Source organism: Crinia signifera, chromosome 1, assembly GCF_055691185.1.
Source record: "Crinia signifera chromosome 1, ASM5569118v1, whole genome shotgun sequence".
In the NCBI taxonomy this organism is placed as follows: domain Eukaryota; kingdom Metazoa; phylum Chordata; class Amphibia; order Anura; family Myobatrachidae; genus Crinia; species Crinia signifera.
Window position 1 is genome coordinate 282,379,849 of NC_139217.1, and position 12,199 is coordinate 282,392,047.

A 12,199-nucleotide genomic window follows, 5' to 3' on the forward strand; every position below is an offset into this window, starting at 1 on the left:
AAGGTTTCTTTCAATGTGGGTCTAATCGTTGTCTTACCTGCCAACATGTGGACAGAAAGACCACACATATTATCATAGATGATGGTTCTGCATATGAAATAGACAGCTTTATAAACTGCAACACTAGCCATGTAATCTATGTGCTCACATGTGACTGCGGTCTAAAATATGTTGGACGCACTACCCGTCCTCTAAAACAGCGCTTTTTAGAGCACCGCAGAAATATTATTAACAAGATTACATCACATAGTGTGTCCAAACATTTTTTCGAAAACCACTCCAGTAATCCTAAGAATTTAAAAATAATAGGAGTTGAGCACATTGCTAAAACTATTAGAGGTGGAGATCAGTTAAAAAAACTGTGTAGAAGAGAAGTCTACTGGATGTACCAGATGAACTGCATCCACCCCAACGGTTTAAATGAAGCCGTAGAACTGAACAATGTGATATACTTGATGTTAGTGAAACAAATTCCATCTATAAGCCACCTACATACTCTACCTCTGCCTAGTTTTTATGTACCTGAAGTCTCGTTCTCTGCTACCTCTGTTGAGGTCTGCTACCTTTTTTATTCACATTATGTATATCCAACATAGTGGCTGGACCAACACACAATGGGGACCAGTCCACTTATTGTCATCAAATGACCAACAAGAAATTTTTGCATCTATGTATATGAGAGTATTCTATAAATGTACATATTACTTTGATTATTCTTCAGTTGACCGATGCAGAGATGTTATTACAACTTTAAATCATCCACCCATTTCTGCATCCATCAACTTGGAAAATGTGTGTTCTTCTAAATTGAAATCCTTCTCCCTACCCCCTTCTCCTCCTGTCTGGTTTTATTATATATGGTTACAGCTATCTTCTTGTGGAGTTTTTTTATTTTTTATTCATTCTTCCTGATGGTGAGACATATATGGTTGAATGGTAACAAGTGTAATAGAATACTAATAAAACCTCCCTACGCCCACTAGATGGCGCAACCATTCAACACCATATATGGACCACCATAGATAAATGAATTATGCTAAATGAAATATGCCATATGTATATGCTTTTTATGTAGAAATCAAAACTGTACCCTAAACCAAAAGTAAAGATTAAAAATCAGCACACCAATTATTTTGATAATTGAGGATTTTCTAATGATATCATAGTGGTCACGTGATCACGTGCTTTTGTTTTGTGTTTTGTGTTCAGAATACTAACATATGATATGGTGTTAAATAACAATAGATCTGCATATAGTGATAACCATTACAATTGCTATTATACATTCATTATCCGTTTTGAATAGTACATTAGGATATCAAATCGGGTTGCTAGACACCCCTCCCTGATATAGCAATCACAAGCCCATCATCTAGTAGAGGCTTGGAACGCATGCCGTCATTAAACGCATTGATTACCCGCCACCCGCTCTAAATCAGAGGTGTGGGACGCAAGCTTGGTTAGGCAACCCGTCCACACACACAGCAGCCGGAAGTATACGTTTTAAAGGGAGGCTTGGAGCGCACGCCGCTAGCACACCAGCCCCTTTGGCTACAAACTATTCCGCCCCACACCTATTAAAGGCTGAGGGCTAAACACGTGTCACGTTACCATGACAATACTGAATGTTTGAGGAAAAGCTATTCCGGACACCTGACATCTGTCCAATAGCGTTTCTTCATATGTTGCTTTCCTATTTCATTTTTTTGCTCAAATCTTGTTGTTTTATTATGAAAACATATTCGAAATGCTATCTTTTAGTTCTGTTGCCTTCTATTGTTTCCTATGATTGAATAATATGTATGAAAAATCCAATGAGATGTTGCTTAGCACACAGGTGCATCATGTTTGATAATCAAATGCAGGTATAAATACCCCCATTGGACTCATAGCAGCATATCCTTGAAAAAGCTGCCCCTAGACGCAGTGAAACGCGTTGGAAGCTGCTCACTCTCAAGGCCCCCCACTGCCATCGCTACATTGTGCTCATCAGGATCCAACCAGCCGTCTTCACCTCCACATTTGGAGCTATTGCATGTTCGGGACATTTCCACCTGCTCTCCACACCATCGTGATTCTTACACAGGAGAAACAGATTTATCCACCCTTTCCCTTCAAACGAAGATTACAGCTTGAAACAGCAGTCCTACACGGATACAAGTTGTCACGACTGGGGATTTTGGACCCGGGAGTGACCTTGGTGGCTAGCTGACAACCCAATGGAAACAGGACGGAGGCAAGTGGATACAAATGGGTAATGTTTATTGCATATAATGAACTGGTACAGGGGACATTTGAAAGTCTGTAAAAGTCTTTGGAAAGCTGGGAACTGATAAGTGACTTGGAGGCACGTAGTAGAGGCATGGGAGCACAGGAGCTGGAAAGCACAGAGTAGGGCCACTGAAGTGCAGGTGCCGGAAGCACGGAGTTGGACCACTGGAGAGCAGGTGCCGGAAGCACGGAGTTGGACCACTGGAGAGCAGGTGCCGGAAGCACTGTAGGCAGTGGTGAAGGTGGTTGCGGGTGCAGGTACTGAGGCACGCAGAGACAGGTGGACACAGGTGCAGATGCTGGAGCGTGCGGGTGCAAGTGGTCACAGGTGCAGGTAACTCGGAAGAACAGGTGCAGGTAACTCGGAAGCACAGGTGCAGGTAACTCGGAAGCACAGGTGCAGGTAACTCGGAAGCACAGGTGCAGGTAACTCGAAATGCAGGAACGGATGAACACTGGTGCAGATGAACACAGGTGCAGGAAACTCGGAAGCACAGGTGCAGGAAACTCGGAAGCACAGGTGCAGGTAACTCGGAAGCACAGGTGCAGGTAACTCGGAAGCACAGGTACGGATGAACTCTGGCACAGATGAACACAGGTGCAGATAACTTGGAAGCACAGGTGCAGGCGACTCGGGAACACAGGTGCAGGCGACTCGGGAACACAGGTGCAGGCGACTCGGGAACACAGGTGAGGCGACTCGGGAACACAGGTGCAGGCGACTCGGGAACACAGATGCAGACGACTCGGGAACACAGATGCAGACGACTCGGAACACAGGTGCTGGGACAGGAAGCAGGTACTGGATACAGGTACAGGGTAACACTGGTGCAGGTACTTGTAATGCAGGAACAGGTGAACACTGGTGCAGGGTCTTGAAAGCACACAGGTGTAGGAACGCTGGTGCAGGGTTTTGGAGGCACACAGGTGTAGGAACGCTGGTGCAGGGTGTTGGAGGCACACAGGTGTAGGAACGCTGGTGCAGGGTGTTGGAGGCACACTGGTGCAGGGTGTTGGAGGCACACAGGTGCAGGAACACTGGTGCAGGGTCCTGGAAGCACACAGGTGTAGGAATGCTGGAGCAGGTACTTGGAGACACACAGGTGTAGAAATGCTGGTGCAGGGTCTTGGAAGCAGGATACAAATGCTGGGTAACTGGAATACCACAGAGCTTAAGCAGGAACACAAGCTGAAGCTTCCTCCCATGTTATTGACAACAATGCAAAAGCAAATCGTCTATGCAGGGCTGGGAGGATAACCCCTCAGAGCAGCACTGATTGGCCATCCGGGTGATTGGTAATGGCCACACCTGGAACAGTATCTGGATGAGGCCAACAGGGAACTTGTATAAATCCTTTCAAGTGGTAACCACAGAGTTAATGGCTGAATCAGAATCACCCAGGTGCTCATTACAAGCAAATACTCAGATCTTGCTGCAGCAGGCTGAGAAACAAGACTGACAGGCAGGTAAGACAGGACAAACACACTGAGTTCTGGCAGGAAATCCAGCGGTAACTATACCCATCTCCTATTGTGTTTATTGAATCCAGTGGATAGCCATTTGTACCCCCAGTTCAAAGAACTGCATCGTTCCATTTGGGACCTTTTCACCAAGACGGCACTAATAGGAGCGGATCCTATCAAATACAGTGGCACATACAGAGGGCCTTTGAGAGAGTTTATTATTAATCCCCATTTTATTTTTCATATGTATATGTACATGTAATTTTTATTATTCTATGCATATTAAATTTTTTTTTACATTGATTATCCCTCATTGGTAAGCGCTACTTCATTTCTCCATTTATCTTCTTTTTTCAGGGACCCACTCAGTCCCTTTAAGTAGCAGCTTTCTCTTGACACACACCCCATTGACAGCGCCCTCGGACCACCTTAGTGTAGTCCCTTTCTTGTTCCTAAGTCACAGTCTAATAAGGAAATTTGTAGTAGATATGGAAATGCTCACAATCCTAAAATGTGCCCTGCTTATGGTAAAACCTGCATGAAATGTGGTAGACTTAATCATTTTGCCAAATGTTGTAAAATGAAAAGTGAAACAACCAAAGTGCATGCTGTTAAACAAACAGAGGAGTTCTTTGTGGATTGCATTGAACTTTGCAGTGCAAATAAGAAATAATGGATTGTCTCTTTAACTGTGAACGAGATTGTCATTCCCTTTAAGCTTGATACCGGCACGCAGGTGAATTTAATATCGTTTTAAGACTATAAGACTTTTAGAGTAAAACCTAAAATTCATCCAGCCAAAGTGAAAGTTACAGGTTACACTGGGGAGGAAATTCCTGTGAAAGGTACATGCTTAGTGACACTGAAATATAAGGGACAACAGTTTAAAACATCTCTACTAATTGTGTATTAAAATGTGCAACCAATTCTAGGATTAAGTTCCTGTGAGAAACTAAGCTTGCTAAAGAAAGTTTTTACGGTGACATCACAAGTAGAAAATGACTGCAAATCGATGTTTACAGAATACAGAGACTTGTTTGAAGGTCTAGGTTGCTTGCCTGGAGAGCATAAAAAAAATATAGACATGCAAGTTTCTTCCGTGATACACCCCTGTAGAAAAGTGCCGTTCGCACTGAGAGAAAGACTCAAACAAGAGTTAAACCACAGGGAAGCCTTGGGTGTGATACAAAAAGTTGATGAGCCTACTGAATGGGTAAGCTCCTTAGTAATTGTTGAAAAGAAAAATGGACAACTCAGAATATGTCTAGACTCCAGAGATTTAAACAAAGTTTAATGAGAACATTTTAAATTACCAACTAGAGATGAAATCATGTCGCAATTTGCGGGCGCAAAATGGTTCAGTAAATTGGACGCATCTTCAGGATTCTGGCAAATAAAGCTAGATGAGGCCAGCTCAAAGCTTTTACATTTAATATACCAGAAGGTCGATACTACCATATGGAATTTTGTCTGCTCCGGAAGTATATCACAAAAAGATACACATGATTTTTGAACATAATCCAGGTGTTGAAACAATGATGAATGACATTATTGTCTGGTGATCTACAAAGGATGAGCATGATTCTAGACTGAGACAAGTAATGGAACTTGTCAAGAAAGTGGATCTAAAGCTAAACAAGGAAATTGGCGTGAATACACTTACCTTTATTGGCGACATGGTCTCGGATCAAGGTGTAAAACCAGACCCAAGGAAAATATCAGCAATAGTGAACATATAATGTCCTAACAACAAAGACGACAGAAGATTCCTAGGAATGATTACTTACATAGGAAAGTTTATTTCTCAACACTCGTAACGAACAGCCTCTCAGATAGTTGTTGGACAAAGATAACGAGTGGATGTGGTCACATGAACAAGAAGAAAGTTGGCAAAACTTGAAATAGGTCATTACAGAGCAACCAGTGCTAAACTTTTTTGATCCTGCAAAAATAATAAGAATTTCAGCAGATGCTTCGCAATTTGGCCTAGGCTTAGTGTTGTTACAAGAACATGAGGATACATGGAAACCAGTAATCTATGCATCAAGAGCACTGCAAAGTGCTGAAACAAGGTATGCTCAGATAGAAAAAGAACTTCTAGTGAGCAATTTCATCAATTTGTGTATGGTCAAAAATTTACAGTGGAAACTGACCATTGGTACTATCATTAGAGTCATTACATGACTGTCCCATGAGAATTCAACGAATGCTTATCAGACTACAGAAATATGATGTACACTTGCTGTACTGTCCCGGTAAATACATGTACATCGCTGATACACTTTCTCATGCTGTGGACAAAAGGAAGGTTCCAAAAGTCTGATGGATGAAGAGATAGAAGCCTATGTTAATTTGATCAAAGCTTCTCTACCAGTGTCTCTTGTAAGGCAAGAACAGATTAGGACGAAACAGAGACAGATGACACAATGAAAGTGTTGAAAGATATCATTCTGAAAGGTAGGCCAGCAGAAAAACATGCATGCCCGCTGTCTATTCATGATTATTGGATGTACCGCAGTGACCTTACTTGTCGATGGTATTATTTACAAAGGCAATAGGTTTGTCATACCTGCACGACTAAGAAAAACTATGCTGTGCAAGATACATGAAGGCCACTTAGGAAATGTAAGCGGAGAGCATGTGAAGTTATGTATTGGCCAAGAATGAACCAAGACAAGACCTCCTGTAGCCTAACCAAACCCTCCCACAGCCTAACTCTAACCTCCACTCCCACAGCCTAACTCTAACCTCCCCTCTTGCAGCCTAACCAACCCTCCCACAGCCTGACTCTAACCTTCCCTTCTGCAGCCTAACTCTAACCTCCCATCCCACAGCCTCCGTTGCACCTAACCTCACCTCCTGCAGCCTGACTCTAACCTTCCCTAACCTCCCCTCCCGCAGCCTAACCCTAACCTCCCCTAATCCTAACCTCCCCTCCTGCAGCCTAACCCTAACCTCCCCTAACCCTAACATCCACTCCTAAAGCCTAGCCTAACCAACCCTCCCGCAGCCTAACTCTAACCTCCACTCCCACAACCTATCTCTAACCTCCTTCCCACAGCCAAACTCTAACCTACCCTCCCACAGCCTCCATCACACCTAACCTCCCCTCCTGTAGCCTGACTCTAACGTTCCCTAACCTCCCCTCCCACAGCCTAACCCTAAACTACCCTCCCACAGCCTAACCCTAACATCCCCTCCCGCAGCCTAACCTTAAACTCCCCTAATTCTAACCTCCCCTGCTGCAGCCTAACCTTAACCTCCCTCCTGCAGCCTAACTCTAACCTTCCCTAACCTCCCCTCATGCAGCCTAACCCTAAAGTCCCCTCCCGCAGCCTAACCTTAACCTCCCCTAACCTCCCCTCCTGCAGCCTAACCCTAACCTCCCCTCCTGCAGCCTAATCCTAACCTCCCCTCCTGCAGCCTAATCCTAACCTCCTCTAACCCTAACCTTCCCTCCTGCAGCCTAACCCAAGCGTCTCCTCCCGCAGGCAGTTTTACCCTAATCTCCCCTCCTGTAGCCTAACTCAAACCTCCCCTAATCCTAAACTTCCATCCTGCAGCCTAACCCAGTTGTGCACGCAGGGGGGTTTCGGAGTACCCCCCAAAAAAAACAGGAGTCTAAGGGCCCGAGGCTGAAAGCTGAGGTTCCCCTCTTTTCATGGGTACAAGAATTTTAAAAATCGGCCCTTGGCAACCGGAGATATCTGACTTCAAAGCAGTGGTCCCCATCCAAGCCAGTTAATTGTCCATCCCTGTCAGATATTTCAGGTTCTGTCTCACAGAGTTTTTCTGAGGGTATATTCCAAAAGCTGGGACTCTCCCCCTTTGATGGACACTAGCAGCTTGTCTCCTCTGTTCCCAGAACCAGAGATATCAGCCTTCCAGCAGCTGGTTACTGCTCCAGCTCCACACACCTGGTATGTAGTTTTATATATTTGTTGGCAGATTGCTTTGCCTCCTGAACTCTGATCCCCTAGTCCCCAGTACCATTTGGTAGGTGGGATTCTCTAATTTTTACTCCATTAAAATCTAAGAAATCTATTTCCGGGAACTGGAGATATCTGCAGTCAATCGAGCTGTCCTCCCACCATAAAATTATGAATAATAAAACCACTCCACTATACACCCCTCCTCTGCATATTTAACATCCTCTACCACCCTGGAAGTTATGTATCAGGGCCCCTTCACCCACCCCATCTCCCACCATCTGTGCAGTAAAGGTGTAATTAGTGGAAATTACTGATCCAGGCCCTACATGCTGAGCGGTTGATATAATACCCCCTACCACCCGCGGGACATCAAAGCATATACTGGGTCACCTAAGTGTCCATCTCCGTGCTTTGCTCCGCCCCTCTGAAAACCCCCATCTGAAAATCCTGTGTTTGCCCCTGTAACACTAATGTCCCCTCCCACAGCTTTACCCTAATCTCCCCTCCTGTAGCCTATCTTAAACCTCCCCTCCAGAAGCCTAACATCCCCTAATGATCGTCTCAAGATCAATGATCGTTCTGGTGTGTGCCCTACATTACACATACTCCCACAAGAGCATCTTAATATATATATTTCCATGGTAAGACATGTCTTCCAGATGAGGTAAAACGAAAACAAAATGTTTTTGGTACTTAGTTAAATTTTTCTTTGACTTCATCTGGGGGACATTCAATCCCTACTTTATTGGTTGTGTACATGACAAGGATGCTAGTAGATCTTTCTTCAACCTGTCTCTGAGGGTTTTAAGTTCAAACTGAGGCATGTGTTGGAAGGGATAAGCTTATATACCCCTAAAACATTTAACTAATTCAATGCTGACTCAATCCCTCAATAACACCATGTATATTAATTTCCCCCAGATAAAGTAAGAGAAAAAGATTTAACTAGTAAGTACCAATAAGTACCAAACAGGTGTTCAAATTCAGAATACATCAGAGTTTCATAGATTAAACTCTTCCTAATTAAATGGGTTATCTAACATATAGGATTGTTTACATAAAACAACAAAACTGTAGAGCTATTGTGCAAGTACTAAAGACTTTAATTATCCTAATGAGAAAAGACCTACATTTTCTTCTCCATACTAAAGAAGCCCTTTAGGCAGCTATGGTTTTCACATACTAATTGAAATAAAATAAAACATGTTTTATTAGCAAACTATTTGTAACTACGGTAATATTTTTTAATCTGCAAAAAGAATCCTGAGTCCCTAGCTGTATGTAACAAGCTGATCCACACCATCACTAACAAATTTCATAACCTGCCCTTAATTTCCCCACATACTGTGGCTTGTATTATTCCCAATTTCAACCCGCTTAAATGGATGAAAAGGGGTATTAATTTGCTTGGCGACTTATTGAACGGCCCAGTTCTCAGCTATTTCTCAGAGCTACAGTACGGCAAAGCTTTTCTCTACCAGATACAGATAGACTACAATAATATCAAATTAACCACTGATGGAACAGCCTTTCTATTACCTCTGTAGTACCGACACCCAATTTGGCGTTATACCAAAAAGATTTATTTTTGGTATAAAAACCTCATAGACCTGATCCCATCCCCTAGGTCCAGAGCTCAAATCTGATGGGAAACAGATATTGGACATGCGTTGCATGAACCCCAGTGTTAGAAAATCTTTACCTTATCCTATACAATGTCCAGGTGCTTAAACCACTCCGAGATGCATATCAAATTATTACACATGTTATGGGGGATATTCAGTCCCCGGCAAGCATCTCCCGTCGGGGAGATGCTCGCCGGGCCCTATTCAATGCTGTCTTCTCGAAAGCATTGAGCAGGGTTTCTCAGCCGAACAAGCCCGACATCACTAGCTGTCAGGCTTGTTCTGCCGAGAACATCCAGGAAGTGACGAGCTGCTGGCTGCAGCTCGCCTCTTCCCAGCCGCAACTCGCGGCCACATCCCCTTCTCGCTCCCCAGCAGGCGGGACATTGAATCCCACCTGCATGTTCTTGGTCGAGCTGACCCTCAGATTGAATACCCCCTGTGACCCTCAGATTGAATACCCCCCTATATCTCAGACAATATAGACCACATACGATCTGGCCCTCCTGTTCGAAATTCTGTTGGCGCCTCTGCGGTGATGTCAGCCATCAGTTCCACGTCTTTTGGTCCTGTCCTAATATCACTCTTGCCTTTGCCCTCTCATAGCCCTCCTAAACTGTTTCCCTAACTCAGTTCCCTCCCATCATGTTCTAGGTCATATCTGCATCGCAGCCCGGTCTGCTGTTGCCGAACGCTGGAAACAAGCAGCACCTCCCCCCTATCTCAAAGTTGTGCGAAAAATTAATTCACACTTTTTAAATGGAGAGTATTGCCCCACTCACCTTTCTTCACATGCCTCCTCAGCCCATTGGAACCACTGGAGAGTATTTGCTACAGTCGATGAAGGTGCTGATCTTATAAAGCAAAGTCTGAGCGATCCCTCTCAGTATATACCGACCTCCTTAGTATATATAGGGCCTTATTCTAGTTCACTCTTTCTGACAAAATCCTTCTTAGATTGACAAAACCATGTGCACTGCAGGGGGGCAGATGTAAAATGTGCAGAGAGAATGAGATTTGGGTGAGTTATTTTGTTTCTGTGCAGGGTAAATACTGGCTGCTTTATTTTTACACTGCAATATAGATCTCACATTGAAGTAAAACCCCACCCAAATCTAATTCTCTGCACAAGTAACATCTGCCCAACCTGCAGTGCACATGGTTTTGTCCATCTAAGAAGGATTTTGTCAGAAAGAGTGAACTAGAATAAGGCCCATAGAGTATTACTTTATCTCCTCTAGCTACTTGAGCTGTAATTCATGTATGGGATTATGTTGTTTTATGCCATGTTATACTGTTTTGAAACTATGATACAGTTATGGTGACTGTTCTTTTTACTTTCTGTTACCCCCTGTTTTACATAATGTGAAAACTTTTCAATAAAAACTATTGAAGTAAAAAAAAAAGACTCCTGAGGAAGTCCAGCACGTTTATGCAGAGTGACTAAGGACATTTTTTGACACCTCCATATGCTAGCAGCACGCAGCATCAGCAGATAAGTTGTTTTACTCTAACCCAACTGTATGATCTTTTATTACCTTATTAAATGTTGTGCATTGCAATATTACACTATTGCCCTTTTTTTCATCTCTCTAAATGCACTAATATCATCCTGTCTGAGTTGTGGGGAAAAGCAGAGGATAGAAGAGGATATCCGAATTGAAGGAACTGCTACTACTGCTGGAAAATATAATCACATGCGCATCATAAGTGGAGGAAAAATAAAATAGTGTGCCTAGTATAGGGAAGCACCATGACCGAAGCATGTTGAGCGCAGCGAGCCATGCGAGGGGATGTGGTGCACTTTTTTAGTGTCCATGTTGACTGTGTCGGCATTCAGAAAAAAAAGTTAAAAACTCCATGTCAAGCTTTTGACTGTCAACCTAAGGCTTGTGTCGATCTAATGAGCCTATTGACCTAACCCGTGTCTGCCCCACCTGCAGTGCACATGGTTTTGTCCATTTGAGAAGGAATTTGCCTTTGCAAGTGAACCAGAATAAGGGCCTATATGTATTTATATTTCATGACACTGTTGAATTACTCAACATTGTACTATAAACAAATACTTAGATATAAATACTGTATATGCTATACATAGAACGGGCATCTGTAGAGCTCTTGAAAAAAGCCATTGGACAGGCTATATGATACTTTAGCACATGATATTATGACATTGCTGTAACCATGTTTCTGTGTCACTCCTTGAAAATCTAAGAGAGTGCCAAAAAGGGGTTCTCCTACTGTGCCCATTTATATTTTGTTCATATGTACATGCTTGATAAATTGTTTAGCACAGTATCAAAGTAAATATACAAACATACAGTACCACAGCATATAGTTTTTATGAACAAACGATAATAACATACAACGTACAACAGAATGCACAAAGTAAACTTCAAGTGTCACCTTCAGTTACCCCCTCACTATAATTACCCAACGCACACAATACAGCTGTCATCTGGGAATGGAGTACAGTATATGCTGCAACGCCCATGATCCAACATTACAGCTCTATAACGCATATATACAGTATACAGACCATTAATGCCTCTGATATACACTTCAGCTACTATGCATGCCCCTAGTTGGGATACATCTGGCCAGGATGCCAGAGTAAAAAAAAAAAAAAAAAAAAAAAAAAACAGACTCGACATCCTAACCCTCTCCTTTTACCCCCATCAACCTAACCCTTCCTTGCAGAAACCTAACCTCCCTAACCCTCCTATAAAAATATTTCTTAGATGGACAAAACCATGTGCACTACAGGTGAGGCAGGTGTAAAATCCCACCCAAATCTAATTATCACTGCACAAGTAACACCTGCCTCACCTGCAGTGCACATGGTTTTGTCCATCTAAGAAATATTTTGTCAGAAAGAGTGAACTAGAATAAGGGCCTCAGTTCCTG